At 34.8% G+C, this 15,912-nt stretch overlaps 1 protein-coding gene across 6 annotated transcripts in view; it reads left to right on the plus strand.

The window, feature by feature from the left end:
* Positions 1-15,912, plus strand: part of LOC110991488 (neurobeachin) — a 413,995-nt gene that overhangs the window by 157,528 nt on the left and 240,555 nt on the right. The window lies entirely within an intron of this gene.

The raw sequence follows: 15,912 nt of genomic DNA on the forward strand, positions 1-15,912 counted from the left end.
TATAAAATTCTCGTGTCACGGTGTTTGTAATTAAACTCCTTCGAAATCACTCGACCGATTTTCGCGGATTAGGTTCGTAAATTAGGTCTGCGGATCGGACAACATCTATTTTTCATTCTAAATGTTACGAGTTTTTTAAATTTTATTTTTAGATAATTTTTTTACATGCCATCCTTAATTTTAATTTCTCTACGATCAACCCCTAATTTTTAATTCTTAATTAAAAACTTATGACTTGAACTCTAAGGTTTATATAGAGAAAAGGTCCCAGAAAAACCTAAAAGTTTTCATTTCGGAAAACCCAACAGTCTCTGGGGTAAGTGTTCCATGTTGGTACTAAAAACTTAGGCTTAGTAAAATCACATATATATATATATATATAAGGAGAAACGGAGTTCGCGGGGGCAGCTTGGGGCAGTTACATTAAAAATAATAATAATTAATTAAAAAAAAAAATGCGTTTCTCTTCGGTCTTCCACTGAGGTCGTGGGTTCGAAGCCCGTGCACATAATGGACTCGCTATGTGACTATTTAACATTCCATCGTTCGGTGAAGAAAAACCAACGAAACTGCCATAGACGGTAGACCCATTATTATTTAGCCTATTAAAAAAATATTAAAAAAACGTTACAAGAATATGACCCCGGTCCGAAAGGTCGTAAGTGCCACAATTCGAATGAATTTCGATTACAAGAAAAGGATTACACAAGAAAATAGTTCTTGAACTTATTATTAACTGAAGATTTAATTTCTGTATGGTAATTCCAAGGGGAATTCGAAATGTTTGGAAAGTTTGGTTTGCTGTTGTTAGCGATACAGCGATGCAGTATTCGGCCCGCAGAATTTCATCATCGAACTCGAGGCGAAATACGAAATTCCACCCGTCCGTCGTTCTACAACTGAGCGTTACTTGCAGCAGCTTTTGTATCACTATGTAGAAACAGCTACCAACTGAAGTATCAAAACCAATGTAACTTAGGGCCCTTCAAGAAGGCTTTCCAATGGTTAATACCCACAACGCCCTCTGACATCCGGTGTCAATTAATTATTACTAAGGTATAAGCCCCAATAGATGATCATGTACCAGTATATAATCAGTCCATGTATTTGTATATATATCCACACTGTTTATACACTTTATACGTGCCAATGATAATATAAATAAGACATTATGCGATAGAATTGCCATTTAAAGTTCTAATAAAAATAAAAAAAACACGTTTATTTTGGAACATAAGATCATCAAGGTATGACGTATTTCACGTCATTAAATTCGAGCCTGTTGGCATCCCTACTCATCGGTAAAGAAGACAGAGGGTGGAGGGAGGCCGAGAGAAAAAGCCGGCGTAAAAAACTCTCGGTACTCTTTAAAAAAAAAAAAAACAAATATATCAAATTAATTAGAAGTAGCCTGCCCAGCACTAGTCCCAGGCCCTTTTATCAACTAGATAATCGCTAACTTTATTGTAAGCCTTTTTACACAGCATTTCTGTGTAATAATATATAATATGTAACTACTAAACGAATACATCAACCAATAGCGTGTATTCTTTCTCACTCTCTCTCTCAATGAGTCTCAATCGCTCTCTCCCTTTCCTTCGACAAAAACGCTGCACATGTCCGTGACGTTCCGTAAAAAAATTACCCTCGTGCACCTATAGAAGTTTCACTTCAAAAATCAAATATCGCAGAGTTGCTCTATTGATTTAAAAGCCACAATTATCTATCCCAAACAATGTGTTCATCGGAATGTTTAGAAGCTCCGACATCTTAGGAATTGTTTCACCGATATTATGAAATAAACTCCGTCATGCAATTCAATGTTTATTATATGAAACATAATTTGAATTTGTTGTAATTTAAGAATTGTTTCGTCTCTGTCACTTTGTGTTAAATTTAATAAACAAATGTGTGAGTGTACTACTACACAGGTAAGAAGTGAAACTTCTTTTTGACCATATTTTTCGAAAAATGATCTACTATATGCAACTTTACAGAAATTGGTTGAATATAGTTAAATTAGAGAATTTTAAAATTAAATAAAAAAACTAGATTTAAAATTCTGAAAGGTAAATATTTTTTTTAAATTATTTACTTATTTTTACAGAATTAGAATTTATTTAATTGTAATAGAACGATTACTACTTATGGTAAAAAGTGTATTTTGTTTTTTTTTCAAATCCGGCATTGTTCTACGATCATGAAGATTTTTATGTATTTAAAGTGTTGCACAAACACACAAATTAACTGCGAGTTCATCAGGGTGAAGTGCGATCCGTCATATGCCAGTTGGCGTTAGGTAGTTTTCAATACATAATACAGCTTGCATAATCATGTAGCCCTTGTAGGCGGCCGAGCCTTTGATGCCCTTTATAATTCGATAGCTCTTCGTGTGGTCATGGAGAATTCAGCAGCTATTAGTTTTAGGTCATTGAATTATTTTGATATATATATAGCGGATCCGACAGACGTTGTCCTGTCTACACGTCTTTAATTTCAAAATTTCAATTTTTAATAAGCCATTTTGATGAAAATTATTATTCAAATGTTATGACAATATCTAACGATCCAGCACATGGTCACACACGATATAACACAATGATAACAAAACTTTTTTTTAATTTCGGGACAGACTAAAATTAAAATTCGAATATTATTTAAAATTTGACACTGCGATGGTAGCGCCGTCTGTCGGATCCAATGTAAAACATTCCAAAATCAACAACAACTAATAAATTGAAATTAATTGAAAAAACATTGTCCAGCGGACAAAATTGTGAATCTAAACCATTCCCAGATCCCCTTGAACACACAAAAAATTTCGTCTAAATCGGTCCAGTCGTTTAGGAGGAGTTCAGTCACATACACACGCACACAAGAAATATATATATTAAGATATGTGTTCATCCAAACCGGGAAAATGCTCACGTCAATTATAAATATATTTATGAGGTGAAATACGTAACAGAATACAAATTAACAACATTTAGGGCCTGTTTCACAATGTCCGGATAAGTTCCAAATAATCTATTTGTTACTTATTGGTATGATAAATAGTATATTTGCGTTTCACGACTGTCAGATAGCGCTATACGTCATGAAATTCGAAGTATCTTATTTGGAATTTTTATCTTTCGAATAATTTATGTGTTCCATAGCTATTTGGCACTTTATCCACACATTGTGAAACAGGCCCTTATACTTATATTTTAAACTACGAATATTTGAATTATAATATTTGTAGTTACATTTAAAAGATATTTGGATTTAATAATCAAACGTTTGTTGATGACTGTTGCAAGATTTTAATCTGAGTTTTTTTTAAGCGATCACGCTTAAAAAAACACACACATACACAGCATCAGCTGTAAGATTTATCAGGTATCAAAACCGGGAAGACGAACGACCAATGTATCGGTTTTTGTTTTCTTGTTGATTGAATGTGAGTAATAGAAATAAGGACTGAAATGATCATTTAGAAAGGACCATTTTTTTGCGCATCCCCTGCCCTGAAAATGTTTGGGGTTTGTGGGACTCGACCCACACCAAAATCTCTGCTATTCAGAGACTGGGTGGTCGCATTCTACCGGTATATTTAGAAATGACCAAGAAAAGGAAGAAGAGGGCGCCAAAAAAGGTTGATCAATTAAATCGACCTTTACTCGTGAATGGGTTCCGAACAATAGTACTGAAAGAATCTAGGATATAGATAACAATAAAAAATGTATCAAATCTAAGCTTTAAATTGGAAACTAAACTTTTATTAATATTGTTAATTTTATTAGAAATTAGAGCAGTGTTGGCCTAGTGGCTTCAGCGTGCGACTCTCATGCCTGAGTTCGTAGGTTCGATCCCGGGCTGTGCACCAAAGACTTTCTTTCTAGGTGCGCATTTAGCATTTGCTCGAACAGTGAAGGAAAACATCGTGTGGAAACCGACATGTTTTAGACCCAACAAGTCGACGTGTGTCAGGCACTGGAGGCTGATCACCTACTTGACTATTAGATTTAAAAATGGTTATGATACAGATTCAGAAATCTGAGGCCAGTACCTAAGAGGTTGTAGGGCCAGTGATTATTTTATTAGAAATTACGAATTAAGTTATAGTGATGTGAAAAAAGTTTATTTTCTTAATTCTGTAATCTGCTTTTGAAATGCTTATGAGCTCGTACGTACAAATATTTAATCAAGAAGTTTATTAACAATAATCTCGTTAATATTCCCAAGTTGGAAATTAAAATATAACTTTTAAGATTTATAAACCGTTAATGATGTATACAAAAAAATATTTGGCGCGCTTTTTCGTTTCCAAGTCCTTTAAGTATCCAAATCGTGAATTAATTTAAAAGTTTTGTCGACTCATTAGGGGCCGGCGCCACCACGTCGTTTCTTTTCTGTTTAATTTCACTTTGTTTTCCAAATGGAGAAGGAAAATGAGGAAATTTATTTCGAGGAAGTAGGCGTTTTAGTAACTTAAGTAGGTACCAGGAGAGCTCAAACAAGCAGGAGATGTTCAAAGCCGGGCCGGTGCAAGTAATTAACATAAGGGGCGCGGCGACACGCAAAGCGTGCCCCTGCATTATTCACTTGTCTTCCGTTGTTTATGCACACCGTGTTGAAAAAGCAGCATAATTTTAACATAGCTTGTTTAACGTGCTATTTTACTTATCTGCAAGCAATCTTTAAAGAGGCTGCTTCGTTCTGAACATTACAAGCCTGCATTCATGTTCAGGCATCTACTGCGGTTTATGCTCACCTGGTATTTTGAACTTGATTATGTAGATGAATTTTTAAATGGCTCACCAACTTAAGTAACACCGCCGCCCATGGACACACACTGCTAATCGACGGCTCTCGACTGTATTGATAGGCATTTAGGGAGTCAGTACGATATTAGTTTTAGTTCGGAAATATGCCGACAAAGTAATAAATAGAAACTTTTGAAAGATAGCAGCAGAGAGAGATAGAGATATATTAAGTTTTTGTGGTTTAATTAATACATATTTTAATCAATATGTATTTGGTATTGATAGACCATGAGTTGAACCATGATGATGAGCTGCCGCCACAAAGGTTTATAGGGAGAAATGGATGCAGCAAAGAACAGATCCAAATGGATACTGATTACTAATTTATTATTATTAAAAAGGAATAGTGTAGGCTTAATGTTTTCAGCATGCGAATATTATCCCTGAGATCGTAGGTTCGATCCCCGAGCACTGTAGTATATGTGCGCATTGAACATTCTCTCGAACGGTGAAGAGAAACATCGTAAGGAAACCGGTGACACAAAGAAGACGACGTGTGAAAAAAGGCGGAACACCTATTTGCCTAATAGTTGACAAATGATTACATATATACATTACATACATACAGAAATTTGAGGCCCCTTCAAAATATTATAAATTTTGATGGATAAAGGGTTAATTGTTACAAAACAAAATACCAGGACACAATAACAGCGATGGAGGTTACAAAATACTGCCATCGTTACGGTCCGCTCGAGAGCGTGCATTAATCGTTGCAAATACCGACATTCGACATTCTTGTTTATGACGTTCACGGCCTTTTAGCAAATTGCTGTGTATCGGAACACTTTGAAGTTTATCCATCGCAGCCATTTTACAAAGTGGATTACGCTTTTTAATTCCAAAAGGAAAACAGAGCGGTACATGATATCAATTTCGTAGCGTAAATCGCCTGAGGCAATTAATTTTTGCGATATTTCAGTGCGATAGTTGGTGGACTGTTTGGTTTTTGAAATGGTATTGCGCTGGTCATGTAACACGATACATGGACAACAGATGGAAGGTACCACTTGGTAAAAGTAGAGTGGGAGGCACTGCAACCACATGTTCCCGGCCTCAAATTGCATGAGCTTTTATAATAGATACAGATATAATATAATTAAAAATTATAAGTAGTTTTTTTTATAGAACAGGGGGCAAACGGGCAGGAGGCTCACCTGATGTTAAGTGATACCGCCCATGGACACTCTCAATGCCAGAGGGCTGGCGAGTGCGTTGCCGGCTTTTTAAGAATTGGTACCTACGTTCTTTTCTTGAATGACCCGAAGTCTAAGTTTCCCCTCTGTGCTTGATTTTTGACTTAAAAACACAGTGGACTCCGACGATTATGTATTTATTTGTGCATATAATAGCCTACGGGACGCCCAAGAAAGGAAAGATCGCAGCCCATGCACACTCATTTTTAGTAGGTGCGATTCCGACCTTTAAGAGTACACCATAACTATGAATAGGTAACTCTATTATCTATTCTGCTAATTCCTTCTGTAGCATATCCTTCAACGTTCCTGCAAATGTTAATTGCGCAAATTATTTAGTCCATTGATGCACAGCCGGGGATATCCTTCGATCTCAAAGAAGTCGCACGCCACTACGCCAACGCTACCTAATAAATATACTAGCAATATTTGTTTTAACATAAACAAAAAACTCATAAACGAAAATGGCGCCTGAGGTCTGCCATGGTCGTAAAAGCCTACATTTATTGTTCGGGTTTTATAATCCCTTTGTGAGAGGGTTTATTGAGGGTTGGTTTCTTATAATGTTGGTAACACAAAATATATCCGTTTAAAGGAAACTTTTTTTGACGGAAAAATTATAAATTATACCTCATGTAAAGTGATACCGCCGCCCATGGACATTCACATTGCCAGAAGGCTCGCAAGTATGTTGCCGGGTTTTTTAAAATATTAACAATCGTGGAGGATAAATACAAAATCAAAAAAATCGTTTATGAACGTTATTTGTATAAAAACCTAATAACGTTTTTATAATAGTGAATACACTATCCTCTTTAATCATCTCTAACTCCCGCCAAGCCGAGAAAGGCTGTTAGTATGTATATATATACTAGCTAACCCGGCAAACGTTGTTTTGCCATGTATATTATTTGTAAAATAGGGGTTGATTGTAAAGGGCTGAAAATTCTTGTTTATATGTATTTACTAATGCTGTATCATAAAAAAAATTAAAAAAAATTTAGGGGTGGATTACCCTTAACGGGGGATGAAAAATAGATGTTGTCCGATTTTTAGACCTAACCAATATGCACACAACATTTCATGAGAATCGGGAAAGCTGTTTCGGAGGAGTTTAACCACAAACACCGCGTCACGAGAATTTTATATATAAGATACACACACAATATATATACAGCGATACGGCGTTTATTTCACCATAATACCAGAATTCAAAAGTATGGTCCGTTTCAATAGAAATAAGGCTGGGAAACCCGAAAGTTTTGAGTGGTTTATTGAATAGAACCACTCACTAATTAAATTCATCGTGAAAACTTGTTAACGATTGAGCAAATTGTATGAAATATGCGGTTAGAATTTTTTTAAAGGCACACGAACGAAACATACAGGTGCAGAGAACACATGATGTATAAAAACACAATGCTTGTATGCAATATATTTAATGAGAAACATTACAATGATAAAATAAAATTAAAATTCACATTATTTTTTAAATTCTTGCTTAAACATTATAAATGAAAAAAAAAAGTGAGTAAAGTTTAAATCTTGGTGCTAGAAGGGCCATTCCAAAATACATTCACAATACTACGATACGAATAAAATAAATTACAATAATAATACAGTGAGAAAAAAGTTTTTACATCATGGTACGTGCTTCATGATTACCATCCATCCCTAATTTATGGAATCACACCAAAGGTGACCAATACTACAATAAAAAACTATTAATATAAAAACTTAATATTTAATAAACCTTATGTTTTTTACGTTTTATAACTATAAATAGTGCAATTCTTGTGAATTCAGCTAGTGCAATATTCATTCAGGGTGCACAAGACACGCGTAAATAGCGCTTCCCGAGTAAATTTGTATGCGTTCGAGGGTCTGCCAGAAATAGCGTTTACTACGCCGAGTGTGTTATTAAGCACACTATATATATTTTACCTCTAAGGACCTTAAAATATATTGATAGTATTTTTATAGAACAGGGGGAAAACGGGCAGAAGGCTCACCTGATGTTATGTGATACCGCCGCACATGAACACTCACAACGCCACAGGTTGTATATATAAAATAGGTTCACTACATACAACCCTATGTACATGTATCTCGTAAATTTTTCCTGACTACGCTTCACTATTAGAGTACTTCTTTGCTTTTGGGGGCTCGAATAAGAAATACCTGCTAAGGATCTCAAATTTATAAAATTAATTTTTGGGGTGGCTTGTTTCTGTTGATCATTGCGTTTGCGTTACGTAAACGGTATTTTTTTACTTATTTTAAACATATCTCCCACACCTTGTCTAAAGAAATATTCGAAGATTCCTGCAAAAAATTAATATGTTTATGTAACATTTTTGAGGGGTGAGGGGATAAATTGCAGTAAATTTGCTTACGTAATACTTACTTGAACGGCCCCTGGGTTCTAATGCCATTAAGTTTACAATTGCACGTCTAGCTACCAGGGTAACATGGCACTATAGATGTTGTTCAGAAAATACAATAGGAATTGGTGCAACCGCACAATAGCGTATAATTGTCGAGTCGAAATTGGCCGGACCGTAAAAAAGCTCTCAGCTCAACGGCCGTTACATCGTTGCTTTTAAACGACACCCCTCTATTGACACTGCGGTGACAATATATTTGTTTTAAATTGCGTGGATTTATATGGATTTTATATAAGTTAAATTGGTTTTATTGATGAACACCGTTTATAGTGTACGAAAATAAATTAACAGTGGGTACTGACGAAGTAGAAAAAAGTTCTTAAGGTAGTTATGTAACCTAACTTAGTTAAGTTAGATGTAAACATTTTAGGTAATAGAAGCTTAAACCAAGTGTATACATTAATTGTACACTTGAAGCCAATATTTTTTTTACCACACTTACTCTATTATTACTTATTCTCGTCTCCTATGTTCAATAACATCAGTTTCTTTTAATCAAATCAAAATCAAAATAAAAAATCATTTATTCATAAAGGTAACATCATGTACACTTGTGAACGTCAAGAAAAAGAAATATACATTAAATGATACTAATTTTACATTTACTGCCAGTTCTCAGATCAAGGGCGTAGAACGGAAGAGAAGAACTGGCAATAAACTCTCCGCCACTCTTTTGAAGTTAGATTTGAATTTTTTTAGACAAATAAAAATAAAAACGTTATGAAAATGTATAATTTTTTTTGCGTCTAAGGCGCAAACTAACTGTTGTGGTATCTGGCAGAATGACTAGCATAATGCTGAGACAGGGCCAGTTGCAACAACACACACACATTTCACACTTTAAATGCCTTGCTTTGTTTTTCAATCTTTTATTTATGTGTTTCGTTAGAAATAAATGTTTGTAAAATAATCGATTATACGGTCCAATCCATTATTTTTAATTATCAAAGACAAACGCTGTCAATTATTAACGAGATGATGGAGAGAAGATCAAAGGAACCGCTTATTCATAGGAACTTAATCTCAGAGGGTGACTGACGGTAATATAATTTGGCAGGTAAACCCTTCGATGACAGCTTGATGATACATTTAATTGGAATCCTCGCAAAAAACCCGAAGGATTATAAGATTGATTCAATAGAAATACTGGCACGAGGCCAAATTTATACGTTGACATCGAATTTTTGCTTGATGTGAATATTTGTTCGTGGTGACCATGCTCACAACACCTGAATTATCGCGATGCGCCTGTGCTTCATCCCAACCACAGTTGCAGTCGAAATGGCGGACGTAGATTTGGTGGCTACTGACTTTTAATGTAACATTCGAAGCGATTCGCCAAAACACCGACAGCCGAGTGGAGCGCGCTCGGGCGCTCGGCGTTCTTTCGAGAGGCTCGGCTCGATGTACTCACATGCCGAATATTCGACTTGTAACGTGCTCACATCGAGCGAATGTTTTATGTCTGTCGCCACCTTTATATGTATTAAAAAAAAATCTTTCGCCTTATTCCACGTTTATAGTTTTTAAAAAAGCTGACTATAGCTAACTTCAGGGTGTCGACTTTTTGTGCACGCGCGTCGTTATAATTTACTCTCATATTTTTTCCCTAACTTCAAAAATTCTCAAGTTTCCAATTGAGATAATTTCCAAACATATAATTAGAAAGCTTGACGTTATTTTCACGGGATTTGCCACTTCCCGACAACACAACACAGCCACTTCCGGCGGGAGGCGGAAATAGAGCTTTCTCAACTGCCACTAAAGAAATATTCTATATCTCCTGTTACATATATTATGAACTCCCTGCAGTTTTATTACCGTAATTTTGGATCGAGTTATTGCGGAGATTTTTTAATCTTCTAAGACATTCAACATAACCTAGTGGGAGTGCCATGCTGATTCTTTCGGGGTGGGGCAGTACCATTAGGTTTACCTAATTGTACCCATGTTTCGTTTGCTGACAGAATAATATAGAATATATATACTAATAAACCCCTTTCATAAAAAAACAGGAGGTGGATTAAGTATCTTTTTCTTCACTTGTTTGCATTTCCTTACGCTGTCCTTAATGGTCTCTTCTAGTAGATAATAATCAAGTGTTGCTACATTCGTGGTCGATTAATTAAACGAAGATTATCGAAAATAAACAAAGGTTAACGAAAATAAACGAAGATTAACGAAAATACACGAAGATATACGAAAATTAACGAAAATAAACGAAAACAAAAAGAAAATACACGAAGATTAATGAATATAAACGGAGATTAACGAAAATTAAATTTAATTACACACGAGTGAAGTAAGCTATAGCATGAAACAAAAGCATTAGGAACTAGGGCGTAGAACGGAAGAGAAGAACTGGCGATGAACTCTCCGCCACTCTTTTTAATCGCCAATTTTTTTTTTTCGTTTTAAGGAGCTGCAACCATAAAACCATGTTCCACATGACATCTTAAGTATTAAAAAATAATAAGATTAATTCAAAACTAATGAAATAGGAGCACGCACTTACATTCTCGTGGGAACAACATGCAAATATATAGGCGAAATAACTAACATCACCACATACACGAATTCAAGTATGAGTCACACGAGTGTGACGCATGGCCAACCCCCTCGATATAAAATAATTCGTACTTTCTATCGAGATTTAAATATAATAATAAAAATAAGACAAATTTAACTTTTTATGACTTGACATAATAAAGGACCTATTTCAAATAACATCAAACTAAAATCTTAGCTAATTTAATATATAATATAACGTTCACCCACGTCTATATTTGTAAGGAATTTGACATTCCAACGTTGTCACGGAATATATCGTGAGGAAATCTGCTTGCCCTATATCCAAAAAGTCGGCGTGTGTCAGGCACAGGAGACTGATCTTATTTGCTTATTACGTGGATTGACAAATGATCATGAAATAGATACAGAAATCCTTTTCCCTGTTTTAGATTAAAGGCGTCATTAATATAACAGCGACTGACATTGAAGGAATAATTACATAAATTATGGCGAGTCTACTAAAGCAAATATTTTCGTACAAAGGGAAACGGTTCAAAAAAAAGGTTAAATAATGCCATTATTTTAAGTAAATACTTAATAATTTACTTAATAATTTTAGTAATACTTTTCCATAAACAAACTTAAATAAGTTTGTTTATGGAAAAGCTGAGAACCCTAACACAGGTATTTTTTACTTAAATGGGTTTCCAAATCTTACACTTAGAAAAGAAAATGTACTTAAAATGAATAAAGACTTTTTTATTATTATTATAAAGACTCTTCTTTTCTCTCTGTTCAGACCTTTTAAAATTCCATAATTTGCGTGTGCTCACAAAAATCACTTTTGCAATATTTTTCATTGATACTTCGCACCTATTGGTCAAACACAAAAAGATTTCAATTCGAATCAATGGTTTTTAGTCAAATGTTCAAGTTTAGTATGATTCGATTGTGACATTTCAAAGTTCATCGACCTTGTTTTATCAAAATATGGGGACAGGAAGGTTAGCGTCCCTCAAATCAAGATTTGGGTTACGCCATGGTAATCGGGATTTACTTGAGATTTACTGATTATCGTGATACCCTTTGTTAATTACCAGAAAATTCTTGGAACAGCTTTTGGAGAAACAAATAAATCTTTAAATTTTTATTGCTTGATAAGGTTTTTTATTTATAATATATTATATTATATGTAGATGATAAGGTTCTGATAACAATTATATCTTTTAGAATTTAATTAATTATCTAAACGGTGCCAATGGAGGGGTTAAGATGAATCAAAGGATACCAGGATAACATAGAGTGAATGAATATCGTCGCAAATTGTAACTAAGTGGTGAGTCTGGCGAGACCGGACTAATTCTCTGAATACAACTTAAAGCCATTGTTAGAACCGCATCCGCCCAACTATTTTGGTTCGTGTAAACTTTGGGGTTACTTTAATTTTCATTAAACGAACGATAACTGAAGCCTATAAATAATTGTGCTTTAAATAATGTTGATAATAAATCAACTTTCGTAATAAGTACAAAATATATCTAGATATTGAATACATGATATTTACATACACAAAGGATTAAACATTTACAAAAGGCAACAAAACAATAAAAATTATTCAATACTTTAACTTTTCAACTTTGTTAAAAACTACTACTTCAAAATGCATTTGTCGCGCTCCTAAACAATACAGGTTACAAAACTAACCATAGCAGTTTACTTTAATACACACCACAGCGGTTTTCTAATGTAACATATTTTGATATACTATATTATTTTGTAAAATAAAGAGTAAAAACTAAGAGATATGTAATTTGGTTTTTGTGAATTATTTATTTAATTAAAGTATTCCTACAGCTACTTATTAAACAATATTAAAATAATTATTTTATAAACAAAAGCCAAAACGGAACACACATTCAAATATAATAAAGCACAGTTTTACAAATCACAATTAATACTAAATTCTAATTTATAAGTTCTAAGATTGATTGATAGATTATAATATATATTTACTATAAAGGAACAAACAAAGCCATTATTAGTAAAAGATATCAGAGTTTTTGTATATCACATTCAATATATCGATTTGCTGGTAATTTATGTTGTTATCTGTAGACTGTGGGTATACGATACATCTGTAGGTGATGTATCGTAAACCTACAGGTATGGTGTGTTAGTGAGGGTAAGTACGTGAAGGTGTGTATGTAGGGTGGGTATGCTCATGAGCTATGGATTTTCTTAGTACTCCTTTTTATGATTTCGCGATAGCCAAGACAAGTCAAGGCTTAAATATTGGTCGTTGTATGGCGCGATACAAAACCGAGTTTTTTGCATTAGTGTTGATGTGAGGAACATTTTTTTTTTATAGAACAGGGGGCAAACGGGCAGGAGGCTCACCTGATGTTAAGTGATACCGCCGCCCATGGACACTCTCAATGCCAGAGGGCTCGCAAGTGCATTGCCGGCCTTTTAAGAATTGGTACGCTCTTTTCTTGAAGGACCCTAAGTCGAATTGGTTCGGAAATACTTCAGTTGGCAGCTGGTTCCACAAAGTGGTGGTGCGCGGATAGATTAGGAGTCTAATAGGTACAAGGAAGGAATATTAAATCGTGTTGGTTATGAAAAGAAGCAGAAAGTATAAAAGAGCAGTGTTGAACTAGCTTTAGCGATTCAGAAGAAGAGACTCTCACCCCGTAAGTTCGATCTCCTGTGCACCAATAGACTTTCTTTCTATGTGCGCATTTATCATTCGTGAAAGTGAAGGAAAATTTAGTAAGGAAACAGCGTGTATCAGGCACAGGTGACTGATCTTTTACTTACCTATTAGTTAAAATTATCATGAAACAGATACAGAAATCTGAGGCCTAGACCTAAAAAGTGTCCATTGATTTCTTTAAAACGAAAACAGTCATATGTGGGTGAGGCACGAACCATTGGTTTCCATGGCCCGAAGTGTGTGGCTCAAGAAATTGTGATGGATAGAGAAGAAAGTCCATTTCTAATTCACAAATACTGGCATAGATCTGTTATCATAAAAATCCCCGCCCGCTCTACGCGCTTGACTTGCGTACTGGTAGTAAATGTAAATTTATAATTAACTAGTAGACTCGGCCAAGCGTTGCTGTGGCTAAGGTTTTTGTTATATTACATAGTAAGCTATTCTAGGGAAACGGTAGGAGATCTCATATGAAACGTTGGTACTTTTAACACAGCGCCATCTGTTAGAATTGTATCAAATAATAAACAAATAATTTGCAATAAAATAAAATTGCGACTATAATTAAAGATCTTACCTATCCTATCTCTCAAGTTGGATCGAACTGCACATGGTGTGCGAATTTTATTATAATCGGTTAAGTGGTTTAGGAGTCCATTGAGGACAAACATTGTGACACGAGATTTATATATATTAAGTTTTTGACGTTCCTAAGTGTACTTGTTTACGTAGATGAATAAAGATATTTTGTTTGTTTGTTAAAAAATAAGCAAGTTCTTTTAAATATAATTTGATTGCGTCGTATCCTGTGTTGTTAAAAATTGATAAAATACAGAGATATTTTAAAAAGTAATAGATTATCACCCTTATATGCCTGACATTGGGTCAAAGGCTCACGATGTTTTCTTTCCATAGCGTACACACGGTTATATTTATTAAATCAAAGCATAGTTAGTCGAAAATAAATATAAAGACGTGCCTTTGATGTCATTCTCGGTGGGACTCGAACGATTTCCTTGACGATGTGTGTAAAGGAATAAATAACCCACGGATGTTTGGTAATGCTTTGTGGGAAATAATTTGAGTGCTTCTTTGACATTAAGTGTTCGTAAATTGGTGGTAATATTTGTTGATCGTTTGGAGCAAATTATACCTAGCGTAAATCAGGCGTAGGACCCAAATCAAAAGATATTTTTATTTATATATACGACAGGCTCCATGGATCCATTTTAGTACTAGGCTGTACTGAGGACTACAATCGAATAATTTTATTTATAAACATACGCCCTATTTTGAACCTGCCCTTTCCGGAAACACAGATTTGCTATGGCCCTGATGAACCTTCAACTTTCTCCAGTTTCATGACAATATACGAACATCAAAAAAGATATTTAAAACAAAGTGTCCTGGAAATCCCCTTTATTTTATAAAACAAGGTTCAAACGGGCAGGACACACACCTGATGTGAACCGTCATAGACAGTCTCAATGCTAGAGGGAACTCGAGTGCGTTGTCGGCCTTTTAATAATTGGTTCGCTCTTTACTTGAAGAACTCTAAGACGAATTTCACTATGTATTACCTAACTACATACAACATATTCCATAATGTATAACCAGGACTAGATAAATTGAAAGATATGTAACTAGTCCTGGTTAGGTAGTTAGGTTCTAATAGTAGACTACAATAGATCTAAAACTAGTTTTAACACAAAAATGGTGCAGAACATTCTATTTTATGAAGACTACACCCACAGTACTTGACAATTAATTTAAACGTCAACTGCACGATTCGCAATGGACCCTGAATTGTGCTAAGTGTGCATTTCTATGAGAGCCTTTATCATCTGAAAATTGGGCTGAATGTAAAATAGATTAGGGATATTTTATGTAATGGTCTGTGATATATACATATATAGAGACATATTCTTTAAAGATACAAAATTGTGTAAGGACGGGACTAAATAAGAACGATGTTTACAGTTCGAAGATAAATTTAATACTCCATGTTCTATTTTTGTTTTAATGGAATCTCGCTGTTGGCCTTAAGGGCCTTTACAGCTCAGCACGGCCTGTTTTGGGGAGCTTAGCTCAGCCGAAAACCATGCTCTAATACAATGCATGTGAATCACTACATAGTATAAAACAAAGTCGCTTTCTCTGTCCCTATGTCCCTTTGTATGCTTAAATCTTTGAAACTACGCAACGGATTTTGATGCGGTTTTTTTTAAAAGATA

This window comes from Pieris rapae, chromosome 23 (assembly GCF_905147795.1).
Source record: "Pieris rapae chromosome 23, ilPieRapa1.1, whole genome shotgun sequence".
Taxonomy (NCBI): domain Eukaryota; kingdom Metazoa; phylum Arthropoda; class Insecta; order Lepidoptera; family Pieridae; genus Pieris; species Pieris rapae.